General features: G+C 40.8%; 1 pseudogene; it reads left to right on the top strand.

Moving 5' to 3' along the window:
• The first annotated feature begins 6,476 nt into the window (after positions 1 to 6,476).
• Positions 6,477 to 8,378, top strand: LOC107544472 (rod cGMP-specific 3',5'-cyclic phosphodiesterase subunit alpha-like; annotated as a pseudogene).
• Positions 8,379 to 10,489: the final 2,111 nt, after the last annotated feature.

Raw genomic sequence — 10,489 nt, 5'->3', positions numbered from 1 at the left:
CACATGTACTGATCCATATTAATTTAATGTGAAAATGTACTATGCCAGCTTTTTCTAAGTTTGCTTTTTCTAGATATGCATCTAAACTAGATGTCTCAGGAGCCCTTAACAAAACACTATGTTGCTTCTGAGCAGAAAGGAGCTCTGGGTAATGGTGCTGAAGAGCAGAAAGAGGCAAAGAAACTTCAGAGTCTGGTCTGCTTGAAAGGGGATTAAAAACACCCACAAGAAGCATGAGAATTAGAAAAATATAAAAACACCTTTTTCTTTAATCTCTCCTCTTTTCTCTTTCCACATATTATTTAACACAGGTCTTGCCATACTAGGCTCTCAACAAACAGAGTAGATACAAAATGAATGAAAGAATGAATGAATGACGAACGAACAAACGAAAGCTGACTAGGAGGCTCACCCCTGGGGGTCAGTCCTGTGCACAGTGAAGGCAGGAGGTGTCACTCAGGAGCGTGTGTGGACTCCACCAACGCACCTCCTCGCCCTCCTTCAGTGGCAGCCACACCCTCCTCTTCCTTAAGCAGATCTAACTGCTGGGAGGGGGGCCAGCGTCTAATTGTGAGGTCTTTTTTTTTTTTAATGTTTTCATTTATCTTTATTGTTGAAAGTTACAGATGTCCCTTTTTTCTCCCTTTGACCCCCTCCACCCTGCACCCCCCCTCCGGGCCTTCACATTTTTTAATGTAAGACTCTCATTTGAAATCACATGGACTTTATTGGGTTTTTACTTTGTATATGTTATGCATCAACAGAAAATATAAAAATATATTTACAGACCCAAAAGACCACTTTTAAATATAGTGGAAACAAAGTGGACAATTAATGTGTGAACAGCAGTGTTAAAAAAAAAAGTTCCAGTGCTCCTTCCATTAGGAAGTAGAGTCCAAACACCTACCACATTTAACCTCCGCCCTAGTCCTGACTCGACTGGAAGCATGTTTGGATGCTGTAGAGTATTAACCGGTAGTCCACAGCATCCAGACAATGGACCGCCCTTTCCTGGACCAAACAACGCTGGTCAGGTAGTTGTTACAGTATCTCTCAGTTCAAACACTGGACAGGATCATTTTAGTGAGTAGTAGTTTGGACTAATGTGTAAAGACATACAAATGCCAAGCACTCCAACCCACTAAATAAGAAACTCTGGGCTATTCTCCAAGATTCTTCAAACTTACTTAGAGTCCAAGGAGACAGAATTGCTGAAAATAAGTTGTGTTGCCTTAGGGATACAAACCAAAAATCTGTTTTTAACCAAAATATTTGATTTGTGTGCTCATACGGACATACTTTTAGTTATCTACCCCAACTTCCAATATTACAAAAGTTATTTTAAAGTCTAAATCTATAGTTAATAGTTTTGGTGGGGGGTTGTTGGGGTTTTTTATTTGTTTTCTTTTCTGTTTTTCAGCTTGAAATTCTAGAATCCTGCCTAGGAATACAGACTTCCCTGTCTTTGGGTATTTATGCTACTCTTCAAATTACATGTGTTGAAAACTTTAAGTGTGGTATTATCATTTTGTGCAGATTTATATATTTTAGCTGAACTAAAATCATAAAATATACAAAATTTATGCTTTCATGGAGATTTTCCTAAATCAACCTCCCCCCACTCTTAAAAGCATTTGGTTTATTATAATAAATGGTGCTTATATGAATTTCTTCCATACAGCCCTTATTGTTCAAAAACTAATGCAAAATTAATGTCAAATACAGCCATATTCCAGAGACAGTAGCAAAAACATTGGGCTAAATTGATTTTCAAAATCAAATATACGGTTCCCAACACATTTATTGAGAAGTAAATGTTTGCAGTAAAAGTGTATGTACAAACATAAACACTGGGACCTTCATTATTAAATCAATGTAACTTCATTAAAATAATAGTGTCCTTTGCCAATGAAGAATAAATTTAGCCCTAGCTGGTTTTGCTCAGTGGTTAGAGGGACAGACCGGTCCTGGGTTTGATTCCAGCCAAGGGTACATAATCCAGTTGCCTGCTCAATCCCTGCCCTGGTCAGGGCACATGTAGGAAGCAACCAATCGATGTGTCTCTCTCACATCGATGTCTCTCTCTCACCCTCTCTCTCCCTTCCACTCCCTGAAAAGCAATGGAAAAAATATCCTCAGGTGAGGATTAAAAATAAAAGGATAAATTTAAAGTACAGTGAATTAGGCTCTTACTTTAACCAGTAATATTAAACTTACTTTTCCAGCTTTTTAATGAAAGCTGCCAACAAGTGACTAAAGTTTCACCCTATTTTTCTACATCAATACATAAAAAAATCAAGTGGGGTTCATTCCAGGGGCACAAGGATGGTTCAACATACACAAATCAACCAATGTAGCACACACATCAACAAAAGAAAGGATTAAAGTCATAAGGTCTTATCAATAGGTGCAGAAAAGGCATTTGATAAGATACAACATCCGTTTATGATTAAAACACTCAATAAAATAGGTATAGAAGGAAAGTACCTCAACATAATAAAGGTCATATAGGATAAACCCTCAGCTAATATCATACTCAATGGTAAAAAACTGAAAGCTTTTCCTTTACAATCAGGAGTAAGACAAAGCTGTCTTCTCACTACTGTTATTCGACATAGTTCTGGAAGTCCTAGCCAGAGCAATCAGGCAAGAAAAAAAAATGCATGGAACAGAATGACAGATCTCAGAGGGGATGGGGTGGGGGGAACAGAAAAAGATTAACCAAAGAACATATATGCACATATGCATAACCCATGGACACAGACAATAGTGTGGGGAAGGCCTGGAGTGGGGTAGGGACTGGGTGGAGGGTGACAAAGAGGAGGAAGAAATGGGAAACATCTGTAATTGGGAAGGAAGAAGTAAAAGTGTCACCTTTTGCAGATGACATGATTCTTTATATAGAAAACCCTAAAGACTCCACCGAAAACTATTAGAAACAATAAACAAATATGTCAAGTTGCAGGATACAAAATCCACTGCCTTCTTATATACTAACAGCGAAACTTCAGAAAACGAAATGGAAAAAAAATCCTTTCATAATTGCAACCAAAAGAAAAAACTACCTAGGAATAAACTTAACAAAGGATGTGAAGGACCTGTACACTGAAAACTATAAAGCATTACTAACAGAGACTGAAAAAGACACAGCAAAATGGAAAGATATCTCATGTTCATGGATTGGAAGAATCAACATAGTTAAAATGACCATATTACCCAAAGCAATATACACATTTAATGCAATCATCATTAAACCCCAATGTCCTCTTTTTTAAAGAAATGGAACAAAAAATCATCAGATTTTTATGGAACCACAAAAGACCCCTAATAGCCAAAGCAATCCTGAGAAAAAAGAACGAAGCTGAAAGTATTGCGCTACCTGACTTCAAAATTATACTGCAGAGCTACGAGAATCAAGACAGCATGGTGTCGGTAGAAAAACAGACACATTGACCAATGGAACAAAACTGAGAGCCCAGAAATAAAACCACATGTGTATGGGCAAATAATTTTTGACAAAGAAGCCAAAAACACACAATGGAGAAAAGAAAGCTTTTTAATAAATGGTGCTGGGAAAATTGGAAAGCCACCAGCAAAAAAAATGTAACTAGACTGCAGTTTGTCTCCATGAACAAAAATTAATTCAAAATGAATCAGAGACTTAAATATAAGATCTGAAACAATAAATTATATAGAAGAAAACATAGGTACTAAACTTATGGACCTTGGTTGTAGAGAACATTTTATTAATTTGACACCAAAGAAAACGGAAGTAAAGGCAAAACTAAATGAATGGGACTGAATCAAACTAAAAGGCTTCTGCACAGCAAAAGAGACTGAGAACAAAACAAAGAGGCAGCCAACCAGATGGGAGAAGATATTTGTAATCAACAGTTCCGACAAGGTATTAATATCCAAAATATATAAAGAACTCATACAACTTAACACCAAACAATTAAAAAATGGGCAGAGGACCTGAATAGACACCTCTCCCAAGAAGACATACAAATGGCCAATAGATATATGAAAAGATGCTCCACTTCACTAGTTACTTGGGGAATGCAAATCAAAGCTACACTGAGATACCACCTCACACTGTTAGAATGACTATTATCAACAAGACAGGTAATAACAAGTGTGGAGAGGCTGTGGAGAAAGGAGCCCTCACTCACTGCTGGTGGGAGTGTAAACTGGTACAGCCACTATGGAAAACAGTCTGGTGGCTCCTCAAAAAATTAAGAATAGAGTTATCATATGACCCAACAATCACTCTCCTGGGTATCTATGCGAAAAACTTGAAAACATTTATTTGCAAAGATTTATGCACCCCTATGTTCACTGCAGCATTATTCATGGTGGCCCAGACATGGAGATAACCAAAGTTTCCTTCAATAGGGGACTAGATAAAGAAGATGTGGCACATATATACTATGGAATACTGCTCGGCCATAAAAAAGATGAAATACTGCCATTTGCAACAACATGGATGGACCTTGAGAATATTATGCTAAGGGAAATAAGTCAGTCAGAAATAGCTAAGAACCATATTATTTCACAAATATGTGAGATATAATGAAACTCATAGACACAGACAACAGCATGGTGGTTACCAGAGGGAAGGGGGTTGGGGGATAGTAAAGAGTAAAGGAAGCCAAATAAATGGTGACAGAAGATTATTTCACTTTGGGTGGTGGTAACACAATGCAATATACATATCATATATCACAGAAATGTACACTTGAAACCGATATGACCCTATTGACAAGTGGCACCCCATAACTTTAATTTTTTTAAAAAAAACTTGGGACCGGGGGTATTTACCAAAAAGATTATTAGCACCACAAAGATTTATAACTCCCATAACTTTCATAAGTATATTGGAAATGATTTGTAGCTATATGTGATCCCAATACAGATCCACTAATATTCAAAAAAGTGTCACACACAAAGGCACATTTCTGTGTAAGTCATTGGCAAGGAGAAGAAAAGACACTGAAATTTTAAACACTAGAGCTTTGCCCCATCCTGAGGGGTGATTTGTTTTTATGGCATAATTACTATAAAAGACGTTGACACAAATAGCTTTCCTCAACTAGGCCAGTAGGTGGCGGTATTGGCTATACCAGGACAGCCTAAACCTGGCTGGCACTTCTCATTGTTTCCAGAATAATTCACAAGAAATACAAATGAGTTAATCTTATCTGTGTTTTGAAACTTTCAAAGATATCATTCATTCTGACAGAGACTACTGTGAACTCCCTTTGAAAACCCTGACGATCCATCTATTTCTCTTGGCTCGGTGCATAGTTTTTCATTGCCAACTCCTATTTATCCGGTGGATATATACTTTATCTGTCTCTAGTTAGAAAAGCTGTTTACCTTGCCCAGGAAAGAGCTTTGAAACTACCTGGGAATTTTCCTACAAACATACACAGCAACACATGCATGAAAGAAAAACAAGTTTATATTTGGAGTTAGAAAGATTAGAATACCAAGACTATCTTTGAATTTTCTCAATCTTCTTTATTACCAAAGTTTTCCAGTTTGCTGTCCATACTCCTTCCAGTAGGCATTGTTGAAATGCTAGATGAGTTATTTATTCCTGTAAAGTAGAGCAGGGTTGGAAAACTTTTCTTAAAGGGCCAGAGGTAAATATTTTAGGCTATGAGAACCAAGCGGCAAAACTGAGGATATTATATGGATACCTATATAATCATTTTTTAAAAATGTAAAAACCATTCTTGACTCAAGAACAGTATAATATCCAGTGGCAGGCCAGTTGCTAGAAAATAAACTCTGTCCTGGGATGTATGCACTTTTTTCCGGCAAAATTCATAAAGACTCTCAAAAAAATAGATTCTAGACTGTATATTATGTTAAAATTTATCTATTCAAAATTTTTTTTCTTTTTAAAAAATGCTTCTTTTCTTTGAAATGCTTCTTTTTCCAACCCCCAGGAAGCATAACCACCCTCAAGAGAGCACACAATTCCCACCTTGTTTTCTCCCACCTCCATGTCATCTTCCTTACATTCCCTCCTTAATTCCAAATGTATAAAAGAAACGGCAACTGTTTCCTGGGAAGCATTTTTCTGTCTGTTGAGATCTGCTTTTTGGCATGTCCTCTGTTTGGTTCAAATAAACTCTAATAAACACAAAAATTTTCTACAGGTTTGGATGGTCTTGCTTTAACAAGCTATACAGTAGAATTTAATACTGATTTTAGAGTGATCCAAGGCGGCAGTGGACTGAGTGGAAGCTACACTGACACTCTCCAGGGACCAATCTGGATTTACCACTAAAACATAGAAAAACCATCCTGAAAACCAACTGAAGATGAGCTGGAGAGCACCCTCATAACCAAGGAGGAAAAGTGGAGACGGCACAGAGGCTGGTAGGAAGTGTGGACGCGAGAGGCCGGCCGAGCTCCCACAGGCAGCAGCTGAAGGTCCGGAGGGAGACCTCAGCTGTGGGAAGGACGTGGTGGCCATAATCATGGCTGTGAATAAAGTGGATGGGCCCCACTTCACCAAGAGAGATGAAGAGATCCTTCTCAAGTACCTCAGTTTTGCAAATCTAATTATGAAGGTGTTCTACCTGAGTTACCTGCACAACTGTGAGACTCGGCATGGCCAGGTACTGCTATGGTCTGGGAGCGAAGTCTTTGAAGCGCTACAGACACTGAGACACAGTTCCCCAGAGCCCTGTGCACAGCCTGAGCCTTCCTCAATTGCGACAGATATTCCGTGGGGCTCTTAGACATGACCAGCAGAAGGAATTTTTTTATGTGTGCCCAGTCCTGATGGGTGAGGCTCCACCGTACACTGGGCCCAGGGCTCCGGATGCAAGGGAAATAAACTTTTATAAGGTCATTGGCTACATAGTGCATAGCAAAGAAAACATCAAAGTAATCCCGAATCCGCCTCCTGACCACTGGGCTTTAGCAAGCGGTCTCCCCACTTATATTGCCCAAAATGGTCTGATTTGTAACAGCATGAATGCACCTGGGGAGGACTTTTTCGAATTCCTGAAAGAGCCCCTGGACAAATCTGGATGAATGATTAAAAATGTCCTTTCTATGCCTATTGTGAACAAGAAGAAAGAAATTGTTCGGATGGCCACGTTTTATAATCACAAAGATGGGAAACCCTTTGATGAAATGGATGAGACCCTACTGGAGTCTTTGGCTCAATTCTTGGGCTGGTCCATCTTAAATCCTGACACCTATGAGTCAATGAACAATCTTGAAAATAGGAAGGATATTTTCCAGGACATGGTAAAATATCACGTGAAGTGTAACAATGAAGAAATCCAGAAAATCCTGAAAACCAGAGAGGTGCATGGGAAGGAGCCGTGGGAATGCGAGGAAGAGGAGCTGGCTGAGATCCTGCTAGAAGAGCTGCCAGATGCAGAGAAATATGGAATTAACAAATTCCACTGCAGCCACCTGCCCCTGACGGAGCTGGATGGTGAAATGTGGGCTACAGATGTATTATGAGCTCAGAGTGGTGGGTAAATTTCATATTCTGCAGGAGGCGCTGGTGTGGTTCATGTGTTCCCTGAGCAAGGGCTCCGCAGGGTCACAACTGGCGGCACAGCTTCAGCGTGGGCCAGACCACGTTCTCCTTGCTGGTGACTGGAAGGCTGAAACAGTACTTCAAGGACCTGGAGGCCTTGGCCAAGGTCACCGCTGCCTTCTGCCATGACACTGACCACAGAGGCACCAACAACCTCTACCAGATGAAACCCCAGGACCCCCTGGCCAAGCTCCATGGCTCCTCCATCTTGGAAAGACACCACTTGGAGTTTGGCAAAATATTGCTGCGAGATGAGGGCTTGAATATCTCTCAAAACCTCAATCACAGGCAGCATGAACACGCAATCCACACGATGGACACAGCCATCAAGCAGCATGAACACGCAATCCACACGATGGACACAGCCATCAAGCAGCATGAACACGCAATCCACACGATGGACACAGCCATCCAGCAGCATGAACACGCAATCCACATGATGGACACAGCCATCCAGCAGCATGAACACACAATCCACATGATGGACACAGCCATCCAGCAGCATGAACACGCAATCCACACGATGGACACAGCCATCCAGCAGCATGAACACACAATCCACATGATGGACACAGCCATCCAGCAGCATGAACACGCAATCCACACGATGGACACAGCCATCAGGCAGCATGAACACGCAATCCACACGATGGACATAGCCATCATTGCCACAGACCTCACCCTGTATTTCAAGAGGACAATGTTCCAGAAGAGCATGGATCAATCTAAGACATTTGAAATGCAGCAGGAGTGGACGCTGTACATGATGCTGGAACAGACATGGGAGGAGATCGTTATGTGAGTTGAGGTGGAGCTTAAACCCTGATCCTTTTGTCTCAGGGTCATAAGATGAGCTGCTGAAGTGACAGGCCCTGCTGCCCTCAGAAGACCCTGGGACACTTTCCATTTTGGAGGCCTTCAACATATGGGGGGAAATGAAGTTATGCCAAACCAGAATTGTAGAAATCATGCTGTACTAATTTCCTTAGTATATAAAGTGTTAAAACAATTCAAGAAAGACTAATCCAACAGAAAACTGGGCAAAAGGCACAAACAGATATTTCCCAGAAAAGGAATTAAAGAGGGTGGGAACATGTGGAAAGATGATGACCGTACTCATATTAAGAAAAATGCAAACTCAAGCTACACTGAGATATAATTAATTGTTTACACTCATATTGGCAAAGATTAAAACATGTGATAACAAAAAAATATTGATCTTTAATATTTTTAAAATATATATTATTACCAATAGGAAATAAAAATCCTGGACCTAAGATGAGAAAATGTGGTTCCAAAGACACTTGTAATTCTGACTAGTGGGCTGGGTGTGGTGAGGGTGAGGCAGAACAGTAAGAAACTAGGGAGATTCCTTGACAAGTAGAACAGGGGCAACTGAGACAAAATAATTAAACAAGGCCAAACAATTTAGCAATTTACAGCCAGCTAATGAATCACAAAGTTTGATCTTCCCTAACCGAGGACACTCAGAAACAAATGGTTTACACCTTCCAGACCGTCCTGGAGCAGAACGGCCTCGGTTCCAGTCCCTCTTCAATGACCTTCTTTAAAAATGAAACTAACCAGAAAATAACCCCGACCCCTCTATACCCACATTTTGATGAATCAGCATATGAAGGACACACCTAGGAAGCTAATGAACATTCTGTTAAGACTGTCCCCTGAGGTCTCCCCTAGGATCCCGAGGCCAAAAAGGGTAAAAAGCCTCAAGACACAGGGTCGTGGCATGCTCTCGCTAGAGCACGCCCACACCTTTTACCCCTGCTCTCTCCTCCTGAACTCTAAGGGTCCCCAGGAGACTTGCAACCAGGGGAGCAGTGGGCAGTGGCAGCTTGACCCGGGCTAACCCCCTGAACCTGTCTCCAAAGCCCCCCTTTCTCTGACTTTCCAGTGAGCTAACAGCAGCCTGTCCTTGGCTCTCTTCTTTTACTGTAACTTCTATTTGTCATTGAGCCAAAGCAGCCCGTCCTTGGCTCTCCCCTGTTGCTTCTTCCACCCTAAGCCCTTACTTTGTTCCACTGTCCCCAGCTTTAATATACATACTCTCAAAATCACCTGGACTCACATTGTGAAATCTTTCTCGCATGAAGTCTAGAAGCCACACACTCCCAGCTGGCCCGAGGCAGACCACGCTGGACCCAGACCCCGTTAGTAACAAGGGGAAGGAGGAACCGGGTGCTGGAGGGAAAACACCCAGAGACATCCACAAATAAATAACCATAATGCTGTGCACAACTTACAAAACACCACATATGCTCTTCAGTAAAGGCCTTAGTAAGAATGTCTTTAAAAACTCAGTGTTAATGAGTTTTTATTTAAATTTTAAAACCTTTCCATTTAAGTTAAAATTTATAATTTTTAAAAATCATTAGCACCATAGGCTTTTGAAGAAAAGTTGCCCTTCTTTCAGACTTGCAGCTGTGCAGTGAGTTCCCCCAAGGCCAGGACAAAGCAGCATCAGCAGGTGGGCTGCTGCCGATGGCTGTCCATGGAGCTATGAGGGACTGACGAACAGATCTGTAGAACTAACTTAGAATGAAATGCGAATTTAGTTCACATTTAGTTCACGATTTCTTTTTCTCCCGTTTCACCAGGATCGTAGGATATTCTGCAAAGTAGATTATTTAGAAGGAAAGGAATGACATAAAATAACAAACTTACTCAATAATTACTTTATCTTTGACTTGGCAACACAATCATAAATATTCTCAGAAGCTTGATTTTCAGAAATGAAGAGTAAAACTTGAATGAGTGCGCATGCATGCCAGCGGGCCCTGACTTGGAGCTCTGCGGGAATTCCAATATCGGCCAATCCAATCCCCTTCTTTCACAGATGAATAAACTGTGGCTAGAGCATTGGTGGGGCTTACCCAAGTCACACAGCCAGGAATG

Source organism: Miniopterus natalensis, chromosome 9, assembly GCF_054644295.1.
Source record: "Miniopterus natalensis isolate mMinNat1 chromosome 9, mMinNat1.hap1, whole genome shotgun sequence".
In the NCBI taxonomy this organism is placed as follows: domain Eukaryota; kingdom Metazoa; phylum Chordata; class Mammalia; order Chiroptera; family Miniopteridae; genus Miniopterus; species Miniopterus natalensis.
The sequence above is the reverse complement of the archived record's forward strand: the minus strand, read 5'-3'. Positions and strand labels throughout refer to the sequence as shown.